This window comes from Oratosquilla oratoria, chromosome 26, assembly GCF_046742065.1.
Source record: "Oratosquilla oratoria isolate Oo_2021 chromosome 26, ASM4674206v1, whole genome shotgun sequence".
Lineage (NCBI taxonomy): Eukaryota > Metazoa > Arthropoda > Malacostraca > Stomatopoda > Squillidae > Oratosquilla > Oratosquilla oratoria.
The window spans coordinates 12,268,160-12,289,925 of NC_134802.1; the positions used below are offsets into that span (position 1 = coordinate 12,268,160).

The 21,766-nt window shown below is 39.5% G+C and overlaps 1 protein-coding gene across 12 annotated transcripts in view; it reads left to right on the top strand.

The window, feature by feature from the left end:
- Tango5 (Transport and Golgi organization 5) overlaps positions 1–21,766 on the top strand; it is a 134,784-nt gene that overhangs the window by 101,746 nt on the left and 11,272 nt on the right. For 2 of the 12 annotated variants that reach the window (XM_076209325.1, XM_076209324.1), the window contains exon 9: positions 9,090–9,128. The exons of the other annotated variants lie outside the window; for them this stretch is intronic. The gene's annotated coding sequence lies outside the window, so the exon portion shown is untranslated. The remainder of the gene's footprint in view (positions 1–9,089; positions 9,129–21,766) is intronic. 12 annotated transcript variants of the gene reach the window in all.

Sequence of the window (21,766 nt, forward strand, 5' to 3'; positions counted from 1 at the left end):
AGGAATGCCTTTATAGTTCTGCTTTACAAAGGAAAAGGGGACAAGTGTGAGTGTAGTAGTTTCAGAGGGATGAGTTTGTTGAGTGTAGTTGGGAAGGCTAATGGGAGGGTTTTGATTGAGAGGATTAGGAGAGGAACAGAGGGAGTAATTGGTGAGGAACATTGTGGGTTTAGGACAGGTAGGGGTTATGTGGATCCAATTTTTATGGTAAGACAGATATGTGAGAAAGCTTTAGGAAAAGTTAAGGATGTTTCTTGGGCTTTTATGGACTTGAAAACGGCTTATGACAGGGTAATCAAGAAGGCACTATAGGAGGTATTGCAGATATATGGGATAGGAGGAAAGTTAAGAAGAATAAAGAGTTTTTATGTGAGTGATAGAGGCTGTGTTAGAATTAAAAATGGAAAGAGTGAGTGGTTTGAGGTAGAGGTGGGACTTCACCTGGGATGTGTCATATTGCCATGGCTGTTCATTGTGTACATAGATGGGGTGGTGTGTGAGGTAAACACAAGGGTAATGAGCCTGGGATTGGAGATAGTTAAAGAAAATGGAGAAAAATGGGAGATAAGCCAATTGTTGTAGCAATATCAGAGGAGGGATTAAGGAATTAAGGTACAGAGTTTGGGAAGGTGTGTGAAAGGAGGAAGTTGAAGATAAATGTAGGTGAAAGTAAGGTGATGAGATGTATAAGAGGGATGGCAGCAAATTGGAAGTGAGTATTAAGGGAGAGAGACTGGAGGAAGCATATAGCTATAGATATTTGGGGGCACATGTGGTGGGAAAGGGAGGGGTGGAGGTAGTGGTAGAATGTAGATTGAGAGAAGCAAGTAAAGGCCTTGGGAGATTAAAAAGTGCAATGAGAAATATACATTTGGGAATAGATGCTAAGAGGAAATTATATATTTACCTACTTGTATTTTGCGAGAAGGGGAACTACGCTCATGGTGTCCTGCCTTTGTACCTCGTAGTGTCTAGTTTGCTCTTAAACTCATGAATGGTTTTTGCGCACACTATTTCATTGTCCAGTTTGTTCCAAGTGTCCACCACTCTATGTGGAAAACTGTTTTTCTTCAGATCTCTTCTGTAGCTATGTTTTTTTATTTTCTTTCCATGTCCTCTTATGCTTCTCCTGTCCCAGTTTAACAAGTCCTCTCTATCAAGTATTTCTGTGCCTTTCATGATTCTGTAGATGGGCAGTAGGTCACCTCTCTTCTTTGCTTCAGAGTCAGTAACTCAACTCCAGTTTAGCCAATTTCTCCTTATATGACAAGTTTGCAAGTGCAGGTGCCATTTTTGTGGCTGCTCTCTGGATTCTTTGTATTTTCTTTATATTCTTTTTGGTACTGGGTGACCACAATGTCGCTGCATATTCTAGTCTAGGCCTTATCAGTATGACCAATATTTTTTTAATCATTTCTTCATCCAAATATGTAAATGCCACTTTTATTGATCTCAGCAAGTTGTAGGATTCTCCGACTATTTTGTTTATCTGTTTGTCATAGGACAAGTCATTTGAGATAATTACACCCAAATCTTTTTTGGATATCTCCTTCTTTAAGAAACCTCCTTGGTTTCAATTTTATATTGCCCTGATATTCTATTTTTGCTTTTTCCAAACTCCATTATGCTACACTTCTTAATATTGAAGTCCACTTCCTATTTGTGACTCCAGTTCCATACCTTATTCAGGTCTTCCTGCAGTGATTCACAATCCTTTTCAGTTTTTACTTTAACAGTTTGGTGTCATCTGCAAAGAAACTCCCTATCCTCCTTCACATTCAGCAACTCCCTAAAGTATTCTGCCCATCTTCCCCTCACTGCCATCTCTTCCATTATCAACTCTCCATCTGTACCTTTTACCTTTTCTTCCCTACTTGATTCGCCTCCTCTTCCTCTCTTAATTTCTTTCCAAAACATCTTTTTATTACTTTCAAAATTTTCTGTCATACTCCTACCCCATTTCACATCTGCTCTCCTCTTTGCCTCCTTTACCTTTTGCTTTACTTCTCTTTTCTTTTCTTTGTATGTCTCATATGACTCCTTTCCTCTTTTGTAACCAATCTGTGAATGCTCGCTTCTTCTCTTCTACAGCCTTCTTTGTTTCCTCATCCCACCATTCACTACCCTTTCTTCTATTTCCCCCTGTCCTTCTTGTTCCACACACCATCCTTGCACACTTTAAGACTCCCTCCTTGAACCATCCCCATTCCTCCTCCACACCCATCTCTGCTCTATCCTTTACTCCCTCCCACTCCTCCTTCAGCTTCTTTTCGTACTCCTTCTCCTTTTCCTTTTCATTCAAGGAGTTCACTCTAAGAACCTCCCTACCTTTTGTCCCTTTCCTCCTTCTCCATCTATCCTCCACTCTCAGCTTACCTTCCACCAAAAAATTATCTGATATTCCCCCACCCTCTCCCCTTAGCACATGTACATCCTTAACTCTTCCTATCATAATCCTATTTACCACTACATAATCCATTAGCGCTCTATCTACCACCCTTCCCTCCACCACCCTCTCCCATGTGTACTTATGCTTGACTTTCTTCCGAAACACTGTATTTGCTATCATCAACTCTCTTTCTAGACACATTTCCACCATCAACTCTCCACTACGATTCTTTCCTGGAACTCCACACTTCCCAACCACTCCATCGATTGGACCATTTCCCACCCTAGCATTAAGGTCTCCCAGTACTATTACATTGACATTTCTTCCTAAACCCTCTATGCACTCATTTAAATCTATCCAAAAGGCCTCCCTTTCTTCCATGTTCTTCTCACTGCCCGGCCCATATGCACATATGCACTTACAAAGAAGGAAAGATAGCTGCAGTGGGAAATGCGAAGAAAATGAGTGTGATGAGTGAGGAGAATGGAGGAGAAATAAGGAAGGATGAGGTGAAGGCAGCTGTAAAGATGATGAAAGCAGGTAAGGCACCTGGTCTGGATGGATGTCATGCAGAATGTCTGAAAAAGGGAGGTGCAGTGATAGTGGACTGGTTGGTGAGGTTATTTAATGTTTGCTGGAGAGAGGGTAGAGTACCGGAGGACTGGAGTAGTGCCTGTATAGTTCCTCTTTACAAGGGAAAAGGGGACAAGTGTGAATGTAGTAATTTCAGAGGGATTAGCCTGTTGAGTGTAGTAGGGAAGGCTTATGGGAGGATCTTAATTGAGAGGATTAGGAGAGGAACAGAGGGAGTAATTGGTGAGGAACAGTGTGGATTTAGGACGGGTAGAGGTTGTGTAGATCAGATCTTTGTGGTAAGACAGATATGTGAGAAAGCTATAGGAAAGGGGAAGGATGATTTTTGGGCTTTCATGGATCTGGAAAAGGCTTATGATAGGGTAGACAGAAAGGCACTGTGGGAGGTTATGCAGATTTATGGGATAGGAGGAAAGCTTTTGGGAGCTGTCAAGAGTTTTTATGAGAGTAGTAGAGCATGTGTTAGGATTAGAAATGGAGAGAGTGAGTGGTTTGAAGTAAAGGTGGGACTTCGTCAAGGATGCGTTATGTCGCCCTGGCTGTTCAACTTATACATGGATGGGGTGGTGCGAGAGGTGAATGCTAGGGTAGTGAGTCAGGGATTGGAGATAGTTAAAGAAAATGGAGAAAAGTGGGAGGTGAGCCAGCTGTTGTTTGCGGACGACACTGCGCTTGTGGCAGGGTCAGAGGAGGGATTGAGGAAGCTGGTGGCAGAGTTTGGGAGAGTATGTGATAGAAGAAAGCTAAAGATAAATGTGGGTAAAAGTAAGGTGATGAGATGTACAAGAGGTGAAAATGGCAGTAGACTGGAAGTGAACATTAAGGGAGAGCGACTGGAGGAAGTGGATAGTTTTAGATACTTGGGTGCAAGTGTAGCAGGAAAAGGTGGAGGTAGAATGTAGATTGAGAGAAGCGAGTAAATGCCTTGGTGGTTTAAAGAGTGTAATGAGGAATAGACATTTGGGAATGGATGCGAAGAGGAGACTGTATGAAGGAGTGATTGTGCCAACAGCACTGTATGGGGCAGAAACGTGGAACATAAGAGAAGAAGAGAGAAGGAGTTTGAATGTGTTTGAGATGAGGTGTCTGAGAAGTATGGTGGGGGTTACTAGGCTAGATAGAGTGAGAAATGAGGAGGTGAGGAGGAGAACAGGGGTGAAAAAGGATTTGGGAGATAGGGTTGATGAAAGAATATTAGGATGGTTTGGACACATGGAAAGAATGAGTGAAGAAAGACTAGTAAAAGAGGTATGGAAGGCAGATGTGGAGGGAGTGAACATGAGGGGACGTCCTAGGATGAGGTGGATGGATGGGGTGAAGGGGGCTTTGGGGAAGAGGGGAATGTCTGTTGAGGAAGGAAGGGAGAGGACGGAAGACAGAGGTGAGTGGAGAATGGTTGTATATGGATGATGTTGTGACTGCATGAGGAGGAATGGGCGGGGAAGTGGGGGGTGGGGTAGTATGTGTGAGTAAATTTTGACGCAGCCCGAAGGGATTTCTCCCCGTCCTCGCCTTATATGCAAAGGGGGACGGAGAGGGGGGGTCGCCGATTAAATGAAGCGGCCTCGCTGTGGATGTGCTGTGTCTTGCGACACTGCTTCTGACCCAGGGCGGTGGGCAGGGTGCAGGGATGACCCGTCATCCAGGAGGTGCTCAGATGAGAGGAAGGGTGGGAGGGGTGTGGAGTGTATTTAGGGATGAAATGGGTGGGAGTGTTTTTATGCCTTTCCCTTTTTGGCTACCTCCCTTGGAAGGGGGAAAAAGCCTTGGTATATGTATGTATGCAAAGAAACTCGTGTAACATTTCACATCCATGTCATTCACATAAATAGCAAACATTATTGGAACCAATACAGATCCTTGTGGTACTCCACTGATCACCTCTTTCCAATCTGAATATTTTTCTCTGAGCACTACTCTCATCTTTCTACCAATCAGGAAGTCCTCCATCCATTTTAGTAGGTTCCCTTGTATCCCTCCTATATGTTCCAGTGTTTTTAATAATTTTTTGTGTGGTACTTTGTCAAAAGCTTTTTGTAAGTCCAGGAAAGCACAATCAGCCCATCCATTCCTTTCTTGCACAATGTCCATTAATCTTGAGTAGAAACACATTAAGTTTGTGGTACATGATCCTCCTTGTCTAAACCCAAATTGTCTTGGGTTTATTATATTGTTGTCGTCCAGGTGTTTTACCCATCTATTCTTGATGATTTTCTCACAAATTTTGGCTATAGTTGGCTCTTCCTTGTTTCCTCCTTAATATATTGGTACAATATTAGCATTTTTCCAGTCTTTTGGTATTTTTCCTTCTTTGAGTGAGCAATTTATTATGTTATGTATTTTGTCCGTTAGTTTTTCTTTACATTCTTTTAGAATCCAATTTGCAATTTCATCCGGGCCATGTGATTTCCTGATGTCAAGGTTTGATAGGTGTTCTAATATTTCTATTTGTGTTATTGTTATCTCACTCATGGGGGGAATTGCCTTTCATTACCTTCATCCCAATATTGTGCTTTCTCTCTAGTGAAGGAGTGATTGTGCAGACAGCATTGTATGGGGCAGAAACATAGAACCTAAGAGAGGAAGAGTTTAAATCTAAGATGAAATGCCTGAGAAGTATAGTATGAGTTACTAGGCTAGATAGAGTGAGAAATGAGGAGATGAGGAAGAGAGCAGGAGATGGAAAAGGAGTTGAAATTATGGTTGATGAAAGAGTATTAAGATGGATTGGAAACATGGAAAGAGTAAGTGAAGAAAGATTAATAAGAGGTGTGGTAGGCAGAGGTGGAAGGAGTGAACATGAGAGGAAGACTATGAGATGGAGTAAAAGTGCCATTGGGAAATAGGGGAATGTCTGTTGAGTAAAGAAGGGAGAAGACAGACGATAGGGGTGAATGGAGAATAGTTGTGTATGGATGATAATGGGATGCATGGATGGGAGAGTGTAGGGAGTGATTATGTGTGAAAGATATTTTGATACAGCTTGAGGGGATTTCTCCCTGTCTTCTCTTTTTATACATGAGAGGATGGAGAGGGGGGGGTCGCCAATTAAATGAAGCAGCCTTGCTGTGGATGTGTTATGTCTTGCTGCATTGCTTCTGACCTAGGGCAATGGGTGAGATGCAGGAATGACAAGCCATCCAGGAGTTGCCAAGAGAAGAGGAAAGGAGGGGTGGTGAATGGGAGTGGAGTGGGTAGGGATAAAATGGGTGGGAGTGGATTTATGCCTTTATTATGCCCTTTGTCTTTGGCTACTTCCCTTGTAAAGGGGAAAAAGCCCTTGGTGTGTGTGTATATGTATGTATGTATGTATATCATATGTACTGGCATGTAAGTCAACATTTGAAATAAAGACAAAATCTTTCCAAAACCAAGGGTCAACTTGTACATTTAGTATAAAATGTTAATTATTACCACTGAGTGGTAAACAAGTGCAGTACATATCAATCAATTAGCCAGTCTGTTGTTCCAGGTCTCACTTGTAGGAGACCTACAACTCCCAGGTAACTGGCAACAGCCTTTGGATTGGCCCATAAGTCACTTGAGGGAGAAATGTCGAGTTGTTGTCTGGGTATGGCTAAGGTGGAGCAGAGTAAGATAAGGTCTTTTATGTGATGGTTGCATCTGGGGTAGGTTGCCACTGTGGTCAGACCTATTCAGTAATGTTAGTGCGATCCATGTTTCTCTAAGAAGGGATTTTTCTGTAGGGCTAGTGTCTGGAGTGGTTTGATGGAAAAAGTTGTTTGCTGGTTGAGTGAATATGTTTTTGTATGGACAGATTGTGTGGTGCAGGTGGAAGGTTGTTAGATTAGCATGTATGTATATATATATATATATATGTATATATATATATATATATATATATATATATATATATATACCAAAGGTTTTTCCTTCTTAAAAGGGAGGTAGCCCCCCCAAAAAAAGGCATGAAAACCATTCCCACCCATTCCATCCCCCAACATACTCCACTCCCATCCACCCCCTTCCCTCCCTCTTATCTTGGCACCTCCTGGATGATGGGTCATCCCTGCATCTCGCCCACTGCCCTGGGTCAGAAGCAGTGTCACAAGACACAGCACATCCACAGCAAGGCCACTTCATTAAATTGGTGACCCCCCCCCCCCTCTCCATCCCCTTATGCAGACAAGGAGAAGGCGGGGAGAAATCCCTTCAGGCTGTGTCAATTTATTTTTCACACCTACTCCCTCACTCCCCATCCCCCACCCACTCCCCCTCATGCATCACATTATCCATACACAATCATTCTCCATTCACCCCTATTTTCTGTCCTCTCCCGTCCTTCCTTAACAGACATTCCCCTCGCTCCCAGTGCCCCTTTTACCCCATTCATCCATCTCATCCTAGGTTGCCCCCTTATGTTCACTCATTCCACCTCTGCCTCCCACACCTCTTTTACTAATCTTTCTTCACTCATTCTTTCCATGTGTCCAAACCATCCCAATATTCTTTCATCCACCCTATCTCCCAACTCCCTTTACACCCCTGTTTTCCTCCTCACCTCCTTATTTTTCAATCTATTCAGTCTTAATCACTATCATACTTCTCAGGCACCTCATCTAAAACACATTCAAACTCCTCACTTCCTGTCTTATGTTCCACGTTTCTGCCCCATACAGTGTTGTTAGTACAATCACTCCTTCATACAATCTCCTCTTAGCATCCATTCCCAAATGTCTATTTCTCATTACAATCTTTAATCCCCCAAGGCATTTACTTGCTTCTCTCAATCTACATTCTACCTCCACTCCTCCCTTTCCTGCCACATTTGCAGCCAAGTATCCAAAACTATCCACTTCCTCCAGTCTCACACATATATATATCTTGTTACATCACACATATATATACTCATCTTGTTACATCACACAAGCACAACGAACTGAAAAAGATTTTTTTTTCTTATATATATATATATATATATATATATATATATATATGTATGTATGTATAAGAAAAAAATATTTTTCTTTTTCAGTTGGTTGTGCTTGTGTGATGTAACAAGATGAGTAGGGTTGAGGGCTTTTGGATAGAACTGAATCTCATTTTCATTTGATGTTCTGTGGGGAGCATTTTGGTTTCTATATGCAGATGTTCTATTGGCATAGTTTTGGTGCATCTTGTTATTATTTTGTATGGTTTGTAAGGTATATGTTTTCCAAATTGTTGGGAACTATGGTGTGGAAGCATAGTAGAGAGGGGTTTTCAAGAAATGTTTGTAGATTGTAATTAGAGGTTCCTTCTGCCGTCCGAAGCCCATGCTTGTGACTGATTTTAGTATGTTTATTTTCACTGTCAGATCTTTGATGTGTGGGTTGAAGTTCATGTGGATTCAAAAAATTAGGCCCAGAATTTTTGTGTTCTTTTTTAATAGAAGAATTTTGCCATTCTGATTTACTATTGGGATCTTCTTTGATTTAAAGTTGCCTGGAGGGGTTGTTGTTACTGATGATTTGTGAGGGGAGGCCTCCATTCTAATATTTCTGAGCCTCAAAATCTAGTTTTCCAAGTAGGCAGTCCACCATAGTAATTTTTTACTGAAACTCATGTTTTGTAAGTGGTTGATATAAAGATTGTAATGATGTTAATGGTGTACATAGCACAGCCTTATAGTATTAAATTTTTTAGTACAACAGCTGTGCAAACCTGCCATTTGCATCAGCTGATTGGTTGTACACCACTTAACTCTTGAAGCACAGTACAGTTTTTTACTACCTTTTCAAGGTTCATTGCATGCACCCACCCTTCACCCATTCCACACCCAACCAAAGAACCCATTCATTGTCTCACCCATCTTGACTCCTCATGGATAAAGGGTCATTCTGTTTAATGCCACACTTGCTCAAATCAGAGGCAATGGAGCAAGATACTATATCTTCTCAACAGTGTCTGAGACCAGACCCCCTCCTCTCATCCACTCAAGAAATTCCTTTAGCCCAAACTCTTCCTCATCCATTTGCATCCACCACCCATCTCATTTTGTAAACTCTTTTCTGTTAGTCTTAGTGATGAGTAATTACATAACTTGGTGACTGCAGTGACAAAATGCAGAATATATTCAACCCATTGCCCCTGTTTTCTCCTACAGAAGACCCACATTCTCCAGGAAACCTGCAACAACCCCCAGGTGGGATCATAAGTCACTTATTGAAGAGATATTGTGTTGTTGTCCGGGTATTGTTAGTGTGGGGCCTTGTAGTACAAGGTGTTCTGTGTCTTCTATGTGGTAGTTGCATCTTGAGCAGTTTGATTCTGTGGGCAGGCCTAGTCTGTTTTATGTCTGTTTTGAATTTATTTATTATGACTATTCTTCTACTCTGTATTCATACATCATACATACATATACCAAAGGCTTTTTCCCCTACATGAGGGGTAGCCAAAAAGAAAAAGGCATAGAAACCACTCCCACCCATTCCATTTCCTATATATTCCACTACCCTCCACCCTCCTCCCACCCTCTTTATCTTGGCACCTCCTGGATGATGGGTCATCCCTGCATCCTGTCCACTGCCCTGGGTCAGAAGCAGTGTCACAAGACACAGCACATCCACAGCAAGGCTGCTTCATAAATTCGGCAATCCCCCTCTTTGTCCCCCCATGCAGAAAAGGAGAAGACGGGGAGAAATCCCTTTGGGCTACGTCAAATTTTTTCTCATACATACTTCCTCACCCCCCATCCCCCACCCACTCCCCCTCATGCATCACTGCATCATCTATACACATATGGAAAGTGTGTATGGATTTATGTAGAAAGGATAATGCAATAGAGTATGTAATCAATAAAAAATAATTGATAGATAATAATGGAGTGCACAAGTTGTGCACATTTTTAGTTGTCAATCATTATGACATCACTGAGAAAAACCATGGATGCGTGATTTTTACATAATGATGGTAGAGCATGGGTCAGCTGCAGATGGGCAAGGCAATTGAGTGCAAGTGCTAGAGGAATGAAGTCCTAGCCAGGCAGTCAAAGTTTACTTGTGTCCTCCTCATCAAATATGTACCAAATCATCTGGTGTGAAGTATGGCAACTATGCAAGACTGAACATATGGGCCCAGGAGTGAAAGAGTGATACTGAGAAGATGTGGGTTGAGACAGTTTTAAGTATCTAACATATTATAAATTTTCAGCAAAAATCAGAACTCTTAACCAAAGTATAAACACCCTATACTAACTAGACCTACATATGAAATATGACGTAACATATGATGGCAGGATGAGATTGTCCAAAAGGATAGAAGTGCTAGTAAACTACAGCTCTTAACAATAATCTCACTAGCTCACCATGTCCTTCCACTGTGAATCTCACTATCAGTTGTTTTAAAAAACAATTAGACAACTTTATGGATGGGGACGACAGGTGGCGATGGATACGGAGCTGCCTAGTTAAGGCCTTATGGTCTCTTGCAGTCTCCTTTATTCTCATGTTCTTATGTTATGTTCTTATGAATCCTCTTCCTCCCATCTCCCTTACTACCCACAATCCTCCTATTGCTGCCCAAGGAAGAGAACCAACTCTTTACCTGAAACACTACAACACATTTTATAGGAAGTATCATAAATGTATCCTCTCCACCTCAAAAGTGCCACTAGAGTAACTCCATCTCAAGCACTACATTTTCCCCCTCACCCTCCTTTATTGGGGTGTACACCACCTTGGACTACATTGTTCAAGGTGAAATATACATCAACCTAGCACCAGTCATACAATCAAAATCCATAGAAATCAAGTCAAAACCACATAGTACCCTTTGTATTCTAGTCTTTTAGACTTACTAGTGCACCAAACCCAACTGGAATAGAGGGTTATTGGTTAATCTCAAGTTTCTTAAAACCCAAAATCAACCCCACCCCCTCTCTTCATACCCCTTCTCATTAACAGTGCCCATCTCTTCTGAAATACTGAAACAAATACACAACATTGTGGTTATGATAGGTAATGTCATCTGTGGAGAGGTGAACTGGAAGGATAGGAAAGTTAGCAGAAGTGAAAAATCATGGGGAACAGTACACACTTGGATATAGCAGTGAACAAAATAAGGACTCAATGGAACATTGGCGAAGAGGAGGAAGATTTAGAATTGTGGGGAAGATGTATGAATTGCTGAAGAACATAATGGGGGCCTTCAACCATATAAATAAAGAGATGTTAAGAAAAAATCATAAAAGATCCTAATCTGCAAGACTGGAATAGTAACCAACAACTAGAATGATTGCCAGCCTAGCAGATGAATCATATGAGGAGAAACTGGAAGCACTAGCTCTGCCATCATTAAAGGGTTGAAGAGAGAGAGGGGACTTCATTGCATTGTTCAGGTCATTGAAGGAGAAAGACAAATATGACAGAGAAGATCTCTTGATTTGGGATAGGAGGGCATTACAAGGTTGTAGTTCTTATAGGAGGGAAAATCTGTCTTTATACCAAGGGATTCTTCCTCATAAGTGAGATAGCCAGGATGGAAAATACACTGAGAATAAACACCAGCCCACTCATTTTGAGGTGTAGTCCCTATCACAATCAAAAGTAAATTTGATGTTGATTTGAATGTCAGCCAAAGTACCAAATAAGTTTGATATTTCTAAAAAGTTGTAACATCATTGTATGCACATCCAACACTATTGCAGAAGTGTGTATGCACTTTATTGTATGCAAGGTGCATTTAAACAGCTTTGCATGAAATAATATCCAAATCTTATGATGACAGGGTATGACTGTTAGTGAGAAAATTGGATTAGCATTTGGCTAATACAGTATTACACAGGTTGGAACATTGCACAGGTGGAATTGACAGATGCCCCCTTCAACACTATCCACAAGAACCACTAAGCCATAACGTCCAGCCCTCGTCCACTGGCATTTTAATATTTGCTCATTGTCAGGCCACTTTGGTATTCCACTTATTTTGAATTGCATGTCTGAGTACTTTAATGATTTATGAGGGTTTACAAGTGTATCACACAAAACTGTATTATGTGGCTGTGTTCTTATTGTATTCAGAAACTGATATTGAATTGTCTTTGTTTTATCTCTACCTACAGCAAACTACATATTGTATACAAAGTTTTAATTCCTCTTGGAATGGTGGTGGCCAAGATATACTTTTTGCCCCAGACCATGCATGAAAAAAAATATATATATACAAAATGGTAGGATCCCAAATTTGGTTGTTCGGTATCAGAGTAGGTGGGTAATATCATCTGCTACTATTACTGCTGTTATTGGGCATTTCATTTTTTTTTTTTTTTTAGGAACCCTTGTACAATATTTGAAACTGAGAACTTGGTTTAAATTAAGTGCGTTAGAAACAAAGGTTGGCAAGGAAGCTTTTTACAAAAAAAATGGTAGCCATATTATATGATATATAAATGACAAACTTAACCTTGCATTTGCACCATTACAGTTAAAAGGATATGCCAAGAAAAGATTCTTAAGGGTAGCGATGGTATGTTAAGGACAATGCAAGTTGTGAATTTTACTTTTAGGAATCCACTCTGTGAAGTGGAAGATAACAGCATGTGATAGTGATGGTGTTTTAAGTAGAATGCAAATTGTGAATTTTATTTTTGGGAATCCACTCTGTGAAGTGGAAGATAACAGCAGTTATGATTGAAACTCTTGAACCATTCTATTATTTTCACTACTTAGTTATTGTTGCTATTTATTATATGGTGCATTTTTCTATATAATATTTAGTTTACAGTATACTCAACCCTCATTTCCCAGATTTCACATTTATTGGACATTATTTGCTGAAACACATATACCAAAGGCTTTTTCCACCTTACAAGGGAGGTAGCCAAAAAACAAAGCCATAAAAACCATTCCCACCCATTCCATCCCTAATACACTCCACTCCCCTCCACCCTCTTCCCTCCCTCTTATCTTGGCACCTCCTGGATGATGGGTCATCCCTGCATCTTGTCCACTGCCCTGGGTTAGAAGCAGTGTCGCAAGACACAGCACATCCACAGCAAGGCCGCTTCATTAAATCGGCGCCCCCCCCCCCTTCTCCATCCCCTCATGCAAAAAGGGAGAAGACGGGGAGAAATCCCTTCGGGCTGCGTCAAAATTTTTCTCACACATACTACCTCACCCCCAATCCCCCCCCCCACCCATTCCACCTCATGCATCACAACATCATCCATATACAACCACTCTCCATTCACCCCCATCTTCCGTCCTCTCCCGTCCCCCCTCAACAGACACCCCCCTCTTCCCCAAAGCCCCCTTCACCCCATCCATCCATCTCCTCCCAGGTCGCCCCCCCATGTTCACTCCCTCCACATCTGCCTTCTACACCTCTTTTACCAGTCTCCCTTCACTCATTCCCTCCATGTGTCTAAACCATCTCAACACTCTTTCATCCATCCCATCTCCCAACCCCACCACCCCCTGTTCTCCTCCTCACTTCCTCATTTCTCAAACACAAAAGGTGTAAAAGTCAAAACTATAACTGGTTTACTAAATCACTGACTTGTACTGTATTACCTATTATATATGGTCATATGATGGAAGCCTCAAAATTGACTACTACCGTACTTGGCAAGATCCACAACTTGTTGGAATTAAGCTACTTTTGTGGAAAGTGTCAGTCAATTCTGTATGGCTATTCCACTCCTTTTCCACAATATATGCATCTAGTGACAGACATGTCATGCCTGTAATTCACATGTGCAGAGGTCCCATCTTACAACGTGATATGTATCCCCTCCCTTACCATGCTAAAAACCAGTAGGTTTCTTCCTCTTTGTGAGGGAGGTAGTGAAGTGTGGCAAAAGAAAATGACCAACAATCCCATGTGTATTCCATCTAAGGTAATTTAAGCTTTTATTTTGTTGTGTTTACAAGGGGTGAAAGTGGCAGTAGACTGGAAGTGAGCATAAAGGGAGAGTGACTGGAGGAAGTGGATAGTTTTAGATACTTGGGTGCAAATGTGGCAGGAAAAGGTGGAGTGAAGGTGGAGGTAGAATGTAGATTGAGAGAAGCAAGTAAATGCCTTGGTGGATTGAAGAGTGTAATGAGGAATAGACATTTAGGAATGGATGCTAAGAGGAAACTATATGAAGGAGTGATTGTGCCAACAGCACTGTATGGGGCAGAAACATGGAACATAAGAGAGGAAGAGAGAAGGAGTTTGAATGTGTTTGAGATGAGGTGTCTGAGAAGTATGATGGGGTTTACTAGGCTAGATAGAGTGAGAAATGAGGAGGTGAGGAGGAGAACAGGGGTGGAAAGGGAGTTGAAAGATAGGGTTGATGAAAGAGTATTAGGATGGTTTGGACACATGGAAAGAATGAGTGAAGAAAGACTAGTAAAAGAGGTATGGAAGGCAGATGTGGAGGGAGTGAACATGAAGGGACATCCTAGGATGAGGTGGATGGATGGGGTGAAGGGGGCTTTGGGGAAGAGGGGAATGTCTGTTGAGGAAGGACAGGAGAGGACAGAAGACAGGGGTGAATGGAGAATGGTTGTATATGGATGATGATGTGATGCATGAGGTGGAATGGGCGGGGGGATGAGGTAGTATGTGTGAGCAAAATTTGATGCACCCCAAAGGGATTTCTCCCTGTCTTCTCCTTTTATGCATGGCGGGACAGAGAGGGAGGGGTTGCCGATTTAATGAAGCGGCCTTGCTGTGGATGTGCTGTGTCTTGCGACACTGCTTCTGACCCAGGGCAGTAGACAGGGTGCAGGGATGACCCGTCATCCAGGAGGTGCTAAGATATGAGGGAGTGTGGAGTGTATTTAGGGATGGAATGGGTGGGAATGATTTTATGCCTTCTCCTTTTTGGCTACCTCCCTTGTAAGGGGGAAAAAGCCTTGGTATATGTATGTATGTGTTTACCCTATGAGAATTGGGGGAGGAAATTATGTTGCCATATGTACAACACCCCTCCCTTGTTAAACACTGCATAACTTACCAACAATCCTTTATATAGTCAATTTTTCTGTATTTAGTATGGGAGGGGTGGGGGAGCAAATTATGTTGCCAGAAGGGATCACTACACATGCATACTATAAGGATAATATCTCTATTACTGGCCACATGTATCCAGAATAGCAACCATTTATTTACCTAGTTGTATCTTACAGGAAGGGGAGCTACACTTGTGGTGTCCTGCCTTTGTATCTCACAGTGTCTAGTTTGCTCTTAAATTTGTGTACAGTTTTTGCACACACTATTGTTTAGTCCAGTTTGTTCCAAGTGTCCACCACTCTGTGTGGAAAACTGTTATTCTTCAGATCTCTTCTATAAGTATCTTTTTTGAGTTTCTTTCAATGTCCTCGTGCATTTCTCATCCCAATTTAGTAAGTCTTCTCTATCAAGTATTTCCAGGCCTTTCATGATTCTATAGGTGGTCAGTAGGTTGCCTCTCTTCTTTGTTTCAAAGTCTGTAAATTTCAGTTTAACCAGTTTAGCCAGTTTGAAAGTGCTGGGGCCATTTTTGTGGTGGTTGTCTGTATTCTTTCAATTTTCTTTATATTCTTTTTGGTACTGGGTGACCATAATGTCACAGCATACTCCAGTCTAGGCCTTATTAATGTGACTAATATTTTTCTAATCATTTCTTCATCCAAGTAGGTAAATGCCACTTATATTGATCTTAGTAAGTTATAAACTACAAAGTCCTCTTTTTTTACCTCTTTAGTTCCAATTGTATATTGTCCTGATATTCCAAACTCCATTATGCTACATTTCTTAATGTTGAAGTCCACTTCCCACTTCTGTATCCATTTCCAAACCTTGTTCAGGTCTCTCTGTAGTGATTTGCAATTCATTTCTTTTTTCACTTTCCTCAACAATTTAGCATCTGCAAGGAAGCTCATGTAACATTCCATATCATCCATGTCATTCACATAAGTAGTGAACATTATCGGAGCCAACATAGATCCTTGTGGGACTCCACTAATCACCTCCTTCCAACCTGAATACTTTTCTCTGAATGCTACTCTCATTTTTCTACCGTTCAGGAAATCTTCCATCCAGTTTAGTAGGTTGTCTTGTATCTCTACTATGTTTTCCAATTTTTTTTTAAATAATTTTTTGTGTTATATCTGTTGGTCTCAAGTAAAAACATATTAAATTTATAGCACATGATCTTCCCTGTCTGAATCCAAATTGTCTTAGTTTTATAATAGTGTTTTATTCCAGGTGTTTTACCCATCTATTGTTGATAATCTTCTCAAATTTTGGCTTCAGTGCTTGTAAGGGAGACAGGTCTGTAATTAGTTGGTTCTTCCTTGTTTCCTCCTTAATATATTACAATGATGGCATTTTTCCAGTCCTTTGGTATATTTCTCTCTCTGGGTGAGCATCTTATGTTGTATGTTTTGTCCATTAGTTCTTCTTTGCATTCTTTTAGTATCCAGTTTGCAATTCCGTCTGGGCAGTGCAATTTCCTAACATCAAGGTTCATTAATTACTCCATTATTATTATTATTTTTTTTTATTATTATTATTTCCCTCATGGGGGGAGATCACACTTCGCTTCCTTTGCCCCAATGCTGTACTTTTTCTCTAGTGAAAACCAACTTGAAGTGATTGTTCATGACTTCAGCCATTTCTAGATCTTCTTTGTATTCTGTATTTCCTTGGCATAGTTTCACCATTTCCTGTTTGTTTTTAAGTTTATCATTCACACATCTATAGAATAGTTTGTGTTGATCCTTGCATTTTTCTATGATGTCTTTTTCATAGTTTCTTTTTTCCTATATGTGCACTTTTACATATTCGTTTCTGTATTTTATATTTGCCATTTTCCAAGTTTTTTTTATATTTTCTCCATCTTTTCCAAGCTGTCTCTTTTGTCTTTTGCCTCTGCATCTTCTGTTGAAACAGCATTTAACACGCACCATCTCTTGTTTTTGTCTTGGTATATACCTATTCACTCCATTATAGATTTCCATCAAGATTGCCCATTTTTCTTCCACTTTTGTCTCTTCAATGTTAAATTTTTCCCAATTTGCATTTAGAAAAAACTTAGTTTTCCAAAGTCCATTTTGTACATCAATCTTCCTTTTCTGTACTTTTCATTTCTCTCCATATATATTTCTTCCTTTAGTTTAACCTCTATTAGTATATGGTCACTCTTTACAAATGGAGTTTTGTATTCAATTTTATCTACAATTTCAGGTTCTGTTGTAAATATTAAATCCAGTCTCAAAAGTTCTTCATTGCTTCTGTATATGGTATTTTCATTGATTCATTGTGTCATTGTATGTTCCATGGTCATATCCAGTAATACGTTGCCCCTTAGGGTCACTCCTCCCTTCACTCTCATCTCCTCCCAACAGATTTCTTTGCTGTTAGAATCCCCCATAAATACTAGGTTACCTCCATCCTTTAGTTTCTTGTTTAATGAATGCCTTGTATCTTATAACATTTTTAGTGCTAGTTCTCTTTCCAAGAGCCCATTTTTGGGGACACATAAGTCACCACAATCTACTTTTCATATCTCTGTCTTCGACTTTTATCATGATCATTTCTACATTGTTTTTACCCTCAGTAACCTTTGTCACATTCAGGTTTTTCTTGGCCAAGAACATGATTCTTCCTCCCTGTTTCTCATTTCTGTTTTTAATCCAATAATTGTATAACTCGTGTCCAACACTAATAGGTGGTATTGGACCTCTTTAATTTCGTCTTCACAATTCCTGTTATGTCCGGTTTTTCATCTGACAGGTAATCATTTAGTTCATTCAATCCTGAGATTAATCCGTCAATGTTAGTATAGGCCACTTTTGATTTTTTTCTTTATCTTGTTTTCTGGTTTTGTTTTGCCCACTCTGATGTACCATTTTCTCAGCCTCATGTCTATGACCCTCCAATAGAACTTGCTTTCACTCTCTGTTATATTCATGTTTTTTTCCTTAGCTTCACCTTTTAGTATTTTCTCTTTTTCTATTTCCTCAACACTCATCTCTCTTTTTATCCATATCTTGTTGTAGTGTTCACTCCTTGCTAGCTTACTTGCTTTTTCTAATATGTCTTCTACTACCATTTGCAATCTTAGTTTTATTTTTAGTGGTTGATTTCTTTCCTTAGAATATTGTCCCATTCTATACACTTCTATATCTTTCTCTACTTCCAGGTCACCATCTTGTATTTCTTTTAGAATTGATATTGCTGTTTCTTTTTCTGCTTTTTCTCTCATGTACATCACCAGACAATGTTTTTCCCATAGTCCATACACCACTATACATTTTTTTCTATCCACTGTATCTCTAATTACTTGAATGATTGTATCTTTTGCATTTTCCTGCATCTGTTGTTGTACTACAGTATTTCTTTAAAGGCAGTTTCTTCATGTTCTCTGTTTTCACTCCATTTCTTAATCTTTTGCATACTTTCCTCACCTAGGTTTTCTTCAATTTTTTCAGTCATTTCTTGTATTTTGTTATTTACTTCTTTTTTTAAGTTCTTACTATTGGTAGTATCATTAATCTTCATTTTTTCATTTTCACATATAACTTCTATTATATAATTTTTCATTATCTTGAGTTCATTCTGTAATTCAGTTTTATCCCTTCAGATTGGATATTTAATTGTTAGCGCAGGCTAAACATTCCATTCTACAATCTCCTTCCTTAATTCAGTGAATTCATTCTCCCATCATTTTCTATTGTTACTTATTTCCCTTTCCATGTCTATGATTCAACTCAAATTTCTTTTTTCATACTTACCAAAACCAGAAAAGGAGTCTTCATTATATAATTTAAATCTTGCTGGTGTTTCCATCAGTCTGTTTACAACGTACTTTGGCGTAGCACCCCCAGATGTCTCTTCTTTCGAGTCTACATTAATTTCGAAATCATCATTTTTATTTTCTTGCATTTTCTCTTGTTAAGTCACTAACACTGCAGAGAAATCATTTTTAGTAACCATGACTGCTCCCCCTCCCATTCACTACAAACCAGGCCTCCTGTTTTCCTTGCATTATTAAGAATTTTTGTCTTTGACAGTCTACAGAGCTCAGGTGAGATGTTGACTGTCATAAGCTATGTTTACTTGATACTTACTGATTGTTCTTTTCCAAATGACTGTCTTTGTACAACTGTTCCTGTATGTTATACAGGAGAAATGAAACTAGAAAGTATATGATTGACTACTCATAAGCAAATATATGTGCTTAGATGAACTATTCATAAGCATATATGTGCTTAATACCTCTGATATTTATTTCACTCAACATAGGATTGCATGATATGTATGTTATGTTAATTAAATCAGTCAACAGATGTAATTAAATTGCTACCATTATGGACAGTAATTTACATATGGTATTTATATCTATTTTCCTGTACACCAAAAAGCTTATTCCCCATATAAGGGAGATGACCAGCCTCCCCTTACATGTTACCTTGAATTGGCAGTATGTTAATAGGCATTTTATAAGGCAAATACCGTATATAGGTTATTATTTGTAGTGGTAGTAATTTAACAAAGTTCATATACAGATTTGGTTACATGACATTTATTTTGTATGTGTTATAGTTTGAGCAATTACTAGTACAGTCATCCATTAACATTAGCAGTTTTGACTATTTGCAAATTTTCACCAGGAAATAGAAAAAATGTGGTTATGAAGTGAGGAAAAATGTGGAAATATGTTCATACCATTCACCATACACTGCATACTGCACACCATCCCATCCAGGCCATACCCCTATCCCATTCCCATGCTGTATTTGGGACTTGCTTCTCACTGTGACCACACTTGTGCTACACTTATGATTATTTAACATCTTACTTTATGTCCCCCCAATTAGTTTGGAAAGTAGAGAGTGTACTGTATTTCATGTATAGAAAATTATATCATCAAAGCAGGAACAAATGTTATACTAAGACAGTGATATCACTTGTGTAATTAAAAGTTATGACCACAACTATACTGGTGATAAGCCTACTGATGCCTTGTGTTCCTGATCTTTTAGAAGATAAATGGTCTTCACTATCAAGCGACACCTTTCTTTTTTATGAATGTGGTGTGTGACTGAGGCTCTGTCAGCATGGTTATAGTGTATAAGTAGGAAGCTCGTATTGTTTTTATTAGTGGACTTGTGTAAATAATCTTGCTTGGTACAACATAGTGCTGGCATTTAAGCACTGGTGCTTTCTTGTGTGGACAGAATGGTGAGATATACAATATGATTGATTTTTTTAACCTGTGAATATGGATTCAGTTTTTTGGACCTGTGAGTATTGACCTAAGTTGTTCAGTCCCAAATAGCAGAAGGAAGGCCTAAATGTTGTACCTTTTGGAGAAGAGGAACTTGAATTATGATTGTCTGAAGAAGAAACAAAAACATCTAAATCATGTTTAATATCAGGAAGTTGTGTGTACTTGTGTATGAATTGCATGCTCTGAAATTTTATTACTTGATGATAGATCAAATAATTTTCAGTACCAGAGCATCTCCTTTAGTAACTTACATGGGGAAGAAATTTTTACAAAATATAGTAGATACACTGAAGGGAATTAGTATTGTTTTTATTGAATTTTGAATTACATTTGTGTAGTAATGTTTGGATGGATTCTAGAATTTGTGCTTAACCCATTCAACTCCGATGACAAGATGTCTTGTCATTTGGTCAAATAAAACAAAAAATCATAAAACACCAAAATGTTTGATCAAACACCAGAAAAATATGACGTCAATCCTCGCTTCGCTCGCGAGCGAAGCGAGGATTGACGTCATATTTTTCTGGTGTTTGATCAAACATTTTGGTGTTTTATGATTTTTTGTTTTATTTGACCAAATGACAAGACATCTTGTCATCGGAGTTGAATGGGTTAATGCTAAATATTCAGTTTTTAATTTGACGTGGGTCTCATGGTGCACACAGATTCATGAATCATGAGTATGTCATATTCATCATCAACAGGAGGGACTTGGTGGTTATAGAATTTATCTGCTTACTAATGTATTATATCCATTAGTATAATTTTCTTTAAAGTATTTTTATTAATACATTCATATACCAATGGCTTTTTCCCCCTTGCAAGGGAGGTAGCCAAAGTCAAAGGCATAAATCCACTCCCACCCATTTCATCCCCACATACTCCACTCCCATTCACCACCCCTACCTCCCTCTTTTCTTGGCTCCTGGATGATGAGTCATCCCTGCATCTTGCCCACTGCCCTGGATCAGAAGCAATACAGCAACACACAGCACATCCACAGCAAGGCTGCTTCATTCAATTGGTAACCCCCTTCTCCATCCCTTCATGCAGAAAAAGAGAAGATGGGGAGAAATTCCTTTGGGATAAAGTACCTCACCATCAACTTGTGTGAAAATTGGAGCATGTTGGATGACTGAAAGGTAAATTATTAGAATAGATTGAAAGATACATGAGGACAATACTATAGGACAAGATATCAAGCTAGAGAGCAGTAATGAGTGGAGTACCACAAGGTTCAATGCTTGCATGTTTCTTGTCTATGAAAATGACTTTATGGAAAGAACAACAAGCAATGCCAACATGTTTGCAGATGATGCAAAAATCATGAGAAGAGTAAAAAATGAGAATGGTAGAATATTGCAAAAAGATCTAGATACTATTTTTGCATGGAGCCAAGAATGGGAAATGAAGTTCAATACCAAAAAATGAAAAGTACTGGAAATGGGGAATAGTGGCAAAAGGCTATACTAAAAGTATTCCTTGGGAAGTGAATCCATTACAAAAGCAAAAGAGGAGAAAGACTTGGGATTGTTGATAAAAGACTACATGTCACCTGACAGACATATCAACAGGAT